This window comes from Salvelinus sp. IW2-2015, linkage group LG28 (assembly GCF_002910315.2).
Source record: "Salvelinus sp. IW2-2015 linkage group LG28, ASM291031v2, whole genome shotgun sequence".
Lineage (NCBI taxonomy): Eukaryota > Metazoa > Chordata > Actinopteri > Salmoniformes > Salmonidae > Salvelinus > Salvelinus sp. IW2-2015.
This window is the reverse complement of record NC_036868.1, coordinates 15,966,329-15,972,328: the sequence shown is the minus strand read 5'-3', so window position 1 is coordinate 15,972,328 and position 6,000 is coordinate 15,966,329. Positions and strand designations below refer to the sequence as shown.

General features: G+C 44.0%; 1 pseudogene; it reads left to right on the top strand.

Annotated features, from left to right (window-relative positions):
- Positions 1–2,486: 2,486 nt before the first annotated feature.
- LOC111954103 (nuclear receptor coactivator 1-like) overlaps positions 2,487–6,000 on the top strand; it is a 109,776-nt pseudogene continuing 106,262 nt past the window's right edge.

The window sequence follows — 6,000 nt, the reverse complement described above, 5'->3', positions numbered from 1 at the left end:
GATTTAGAGAATATGTCCACAGCATCTGTTCACCACCATAATAGAATCTGTCCACCACCATAATAGTGGTGAAACCATCAGATGGAGGGAGATCAGTCACGAAATCTATGGACAGATGGGACCAAGGCCTCTGAGGTACGGGAAGGAGTTTCCATGCTGGGGAGATTTTGTTTGGACACATGCAGAGCATGAATTGACAAAAGTGGGCTACCAGTACTTTTCGGCGATGGATTGAATAGTGCGGGTGATACAACAGCCGATCCCTCATCTCCGTGGGGATGTAGGTGCGCTCAAGAGGGCAGGTAGCAGGCACGGGTTCCCTCTCAAGAGCCTGGTGGATGTCCACATCTACGTCCAAAAACACGTGGCCAGTGATATGGGAGGATGGAATGATAGTCTGGAGGACACTCACAGGACTCTCAAGTGACATGGAACCACAAGGTAAGGGAAAGCAGGTCCTCCAACATCTGCATGCCGAGGCAGTGATTTTCATCCTCGACCGGGAGATGGTGGGGTCATGACTTTGGAGCCACGGAAAGCCGAGGATGACTTTGTGTACAGGAGCAGTGATGATGAGGAAGGGAAGGATTTCTTGGTGCATGGGTCCCACGGTGAGGGTGAGTGGTGCTGTGATGTGTGTGATYGGGCTCGATCCCAATGGTAGTTTATCCAGGGCTTGGACTGGAAAAGGAGAGGAGAGAGGGTACACTGCAGGTACGCAGACGAAGGCCTGGTCAATAAAATAAATAATAAATAATAATAAAACAATAAAACAACATCTGAGGGACAGCCAGCAAGTGAAATGGAAATCAGGAAGGGTTTGGCGGAAAACGATGATGTTACTCTGGGAGACTGATGATCACGGGCCGTCCCTCTGCCCCAGTGGACTTCGGGATGGGACGTACACAACACCCCTGGAGTCGGGGGCCCCTCCTGGCCGCAATAGGGACACCGGCGACATCGCTCTGCGGCGGAGAGGTGTGTGACCCCTATCTTCATGGGTTCAGGATTTGCCCCAGGACGTCCAAAAGAGGGCGAGGGGAGCGTCGGTGCTCCCGAAGAAGGTTGTACAGACGAATGGCCACCGCGATGAGTGCGGCCAGGGAAAGGTTGTCGTCTCGGCACGCCAACTCTGTCTGGACCTCCTCGTGCAGTCCTCTTCGAAATAGGGTGCGGAACGCCGGCTCATTCCATCCGCTGGAGGCTGCCATGGTCCGGAAGGTGAGGGCATACTCCGCAACGGTCTGGGCACCCTGCCGGAGTTGGAGTAGTCGCTAACCTCCATGTCTGCCCTCCGGTGGATGGTCGAAGACCGCCCTGAACAGAGCCATGAACCTCTCGTAGGAACCCATCCATTCCTCTCCTCTCTCCCAGATGGCCATAGCCCTCATTCATAGTTGTGCCAGCTGATCATGGTGTCCTTGTTCGTCGACCGTCTGGGAGATGTCCTTATCTTCTGCTGCTTCCATTTTTGAAGAGGCAGTATTCTGTAACGTATATGCAGCGAGTCAGGAAACAGGTGCAGAAGGTGAGTTTAATAATAATCATGAAGATAATACAAAACAGGAGAAGTGTACTGAACATAACCAAAACAAATACTGCCTTATTACTGAGGCTACAGAGGTCTTTATGAAGGGAGAGTAATCAGGGTGGTGATGAAGTCCAGGTGTGCTTAACGATGGGGAGCAGGTGTGCGTAATGTGGGTTGTCAGGACCGGTGGTTAGTAGACTGGCAACGTTGAGCGCCGGAGCGGGAGTAGACTTGCCAGTGAGCAGAAATACATGTGGGGATGCTGTGTATTTGTGAGCGCAGTAACTTCAAAGTCTTGACATGTAGTAAGTATCTCAATAAAACAAAAATCTCTGCTCTCTAATTCATATTTTGCGTGCGGTAATGATGTTCTGCTCGCTCAAAGTCACACTTTCAACTCAAGTTTAAAAGTTTTATTTGCGTGTCCCCTGCTGCCTCTGCGTTCGCGGGACCCATCCTATGCTTGCTCCACCACATTATGCGCTATCTACTGGCTTGTGTGCTTGCGGGACCCATCCTCTGCGCTTACTCAATTATGTTTCATCTTGCTCAACAGCGCCATGACGCGAGGGCTCGACTTTAGAGATCGATTTGAAACCATAGTTCTCATATTTATCATAAAGTTACTGTTACACTGTGTTACTCTAGTAACAACATTATATTAAGTTGTTACTTGGTAATTTAGTAGGCCTAATTGCATAGTATTGAGGTGAACCTAACATCTTTTGACACTCAAGCTGTAATAAGTCTGAACAACATTCTAATGGTGTTTAAATTGATATAGCTTCTCTTTTGCCCTGTTTATAATGAACTGATATAGCTTAAATGTACATTTTGGTGTCCCAGATTGGCCTCCAGTAAACACTAAAGTTTCTCTCTTTCAGGTCCAGCTCGCTCGCCCCTCCCCAAGTGGGATGGTGCTACATGACGGGGAGGCCATGGCGCCGTAGCCCCCTTTCCTGGATCCTGCCAGCCACACCACCACCCCCCTCAGAGCAGAGGACCACTGCCACAGCAGCCCCCCCCATGTCACCCTGTGGAGCCCTAGATCAAGTATGTGTGGACCCTGTCTTCCCCTTTTATATATACTGTACTTACCTCAAGTGCATCCCCTGGTTGCTGTCTATGTTTCTTGCTTCATAGGTGGGGTTCCTTGCCTGTCCCCTTAACTTGCGATGCGCACAATTTGGTTGCTGGACACAGGGGTGTTCTCAAAAAAAGCCTCCATTGGCAACTGGACACGGGGGAGTTCTCAAAAAAAAAGCCTCCATTTACAGGTTGCTAATGAGTGCATTTCACACTACTTTTGGATTGTAATTGGATTTTAAAGCTCATATGAATGTCCTGCTTAGTATGTTTGTCATCACAAATCAACTGCATTATACTTWAAAAAAAAACTTCAACCAGTAAAATGGCTCTTTGACTAGCTTTGCTATTAGCCCATGTCAATGAGCGTTAGCATTCTAGCTAACGACCGCTGCATCCAAAATAGGTATTTTGCAAAGATCACGACCAAAATAATCTTAGCGACTGTTCAAAACAACACTGCAAGTGTATTGTATGACGACTCAAATATATGGCTCCGGTTACAACAACCTATTAATGTTTCTTCGTGGTGCTCACTGACGATGGGTAACTTCCTGCTTTCTGCATCCAAAAGTCGCGCACATCCGTGAGTGACGTCACTGTGTCGTGTACTGAAAAGGGCCCTATAGGCCAGGTTCATTCGTAAATATATAAGAAGGAAATTGGATTGATTGCTCAATTACCTCTCCTCTTCAAACTCTTCCCCCCTACAGTGCCGTGAAAGAGTAAATATCAATACTTCAAAATGCCATCGCTATGATCTGTTTTTTCTGTCACTGATCATCAGAAAGTTGATAGAATAATATGGCAGAAACTTGACTTTACATTGACTTAGTCACTATTATATTATATTACACCTTGGTAGACAGTCCTTTCAGATCAGTGAGGGGGACACAGAGACCGGTCAAATCAATCGATCAATAACATTTTAATTGTCACATGCTGCATAAAGAACAGGTGTAGGCTAACAGTGAAACGCTTACTTAAGGCCCTTCCCAACAATGCAGAATACAATAAAAACAGTAATTTTATTACAGTATAAAAATATACTGAACAATAATACAATACAAATGCAACATGTAAAGTGTTGGTCTCATGTTTCATGAGCTGAAATAAAAGATCCCAGAAATGTTCCTTATGGACAAAAAGCTTATTTCTCAAATGTTGGGCACAAATTTGTTTGCATCCCTGTTAGTGAGCTTTTCTCCTTTGCCAAAATAATCCATCCACCTGACAGGTGTGGCATATCAAAAAGCTGATTGAACAGCATCATCTTTACACAGGTGCACCTTGTGATGGGAACAATAAAAGGCCACTCTACAATGTGCAGTTGTCACACAGCCCAATGCCACAGATGTCTCAAGTTTTGAGGGAACGTGCAGTTGGCATGCTGACTGCAGGAATGTCCACCAGAGCTTTTGCTTGACAATTTAATGCTAATTTCTCTACCATAAGCTGCCTCCAATGTAGTTTTAGAGAATTTGTCAGTGCATCCAACCGGCCTCACAACCGCAGACCATGTGTAACCACGGCAGCCCAGGACCTCCACATCTGGCTTCTTCAGCTGTGGGATCGTTTGCACCTTTATGAACTGAGTGCCCCATGGTGGCGGTGGTGTTATGTATGGGAAGGCATAAGGTACCTACAACGAACACAATTACATTTTATCGATGGCAATTTGAATGCACAGAGATACCGTGACGAGATCCTGAGGCCCATTGTCGTGCCCTTCATCCACCGCCATCACGTCATGTTTCAGCATGATAATGCACTAGAGGACGACCGATTTGAAAAATCGTTATTTTTATTTTTTTTACGCCGATACTGATTATTGGAGGACCAAAAAAGCAGATTTTTATTTATTTATTTATTTGTAATAATGACAATTACAACAATACTGAATGAAGACTTTTATTTTAACGTAATATAATACATAGATAAAAATCAATTTAATCTCAAATAAATAATGAAACATGTTCAAGTTGGTTTAAATAATGCAAAAACACAGTGTTGGAGAAGAAAGTTAAAGTGCAATATGTGCCATGTAAAAAAGCTAACGTTTAAGTTCCTTGCTCAGAACATGAAAGCTGGTGGTTCCTTTTAACATGAGTCTCCAATATTCCCAGTTAAGAAGTTTTAGGTTGTAGTTATTATAGGAACTATAGGACTATTTCTCTCTATACCATTTGTATTTCATATACCTTTGACTATTGGATGTTCTTATAGGCACTATAGTATTGCCAGACTAATCTCGGGAGTTGATAGGCTTGAAGTCATAAACAGCGCTGTGCTTCAAGCTTTGCGAAGAGCTGCTGGCAAACACAGGAACYTGTTGTTTGAATGAATACTTACGAGCCTGCTGCTGCCTACCACCGCTCAGTCAGACTGCTCTATCAAATCATAGACTTAATTATAATATAATAACACACAGAAATACGAGCATTAGGTCATTAATATGGCCAAATCCGGAAACTATCATTTCGAAAACAAAACGTTTATTCTTTCAGTGAAATACGGAACCGTTCCGTATTTTATCTAACGGGTGGCATCCATAAGTCTAAATATTGCTGTTACATTGCACAACCTTCAATGTTATGACATAGTAATGTAAAATTCTGGCAAATTGATTACGGTCTTTGTTAGGAAGAAATGGTCTTCACACAGTTCGCAACGAGCCAGGCGGCCCAAACTGCTGCATATACCCTGACTGCTTGCACAGAACGCAAGAGAAGTGACACAATTTCCCTAGTTAATATTGCCTGCTAACATGATTTTTTTCCAAACTAAATATGCAGGTTTAAAAAAATTATACTTGTGTATTTATTTTAAGAAAGGCATTGATGTTTATGGTTAGGTACATTGGTGCAATGACGGTGCTTTTTTCGCGAATGCGCTTGTTAAATCATCACCCGTTTGGCGAAGTAGGCTGGGATTCGATGATAAATTAACAGGCACCACATTGATTATTTGCAATGCAGGACAAGCTAGTTAAACTAGTAATATCATCAACCATGTGTAGTTAACTTGTGATTTATGTTAAGATTGATTGTTTTTTATAAGATAAGTTTAATGCTAGCTAGCAACTTACCTTGGCTCCTTGCTGCACTCGCGTAACAGGTGGTCAGCTTGCCACGCAGTTTCTTCGTGGAGTGCAATATAATCGGCCATAGTCGGCATCCAAAAATGCCGATGACCAATTCTTATGAAAACTTGAAATCGGCCCTAATTAATCGTACATACCAATTAATCGGTCAACGTCTATAATGCACTGCCCCATGTTGCAAGGATCTGTACACAATTCCTGGATGCTGAAAATGTTCCTAGTTCTTCCATGGCCTGCATACTCACCAGACATGTCACCCGTTGAGCTTGTTTGGGATGCT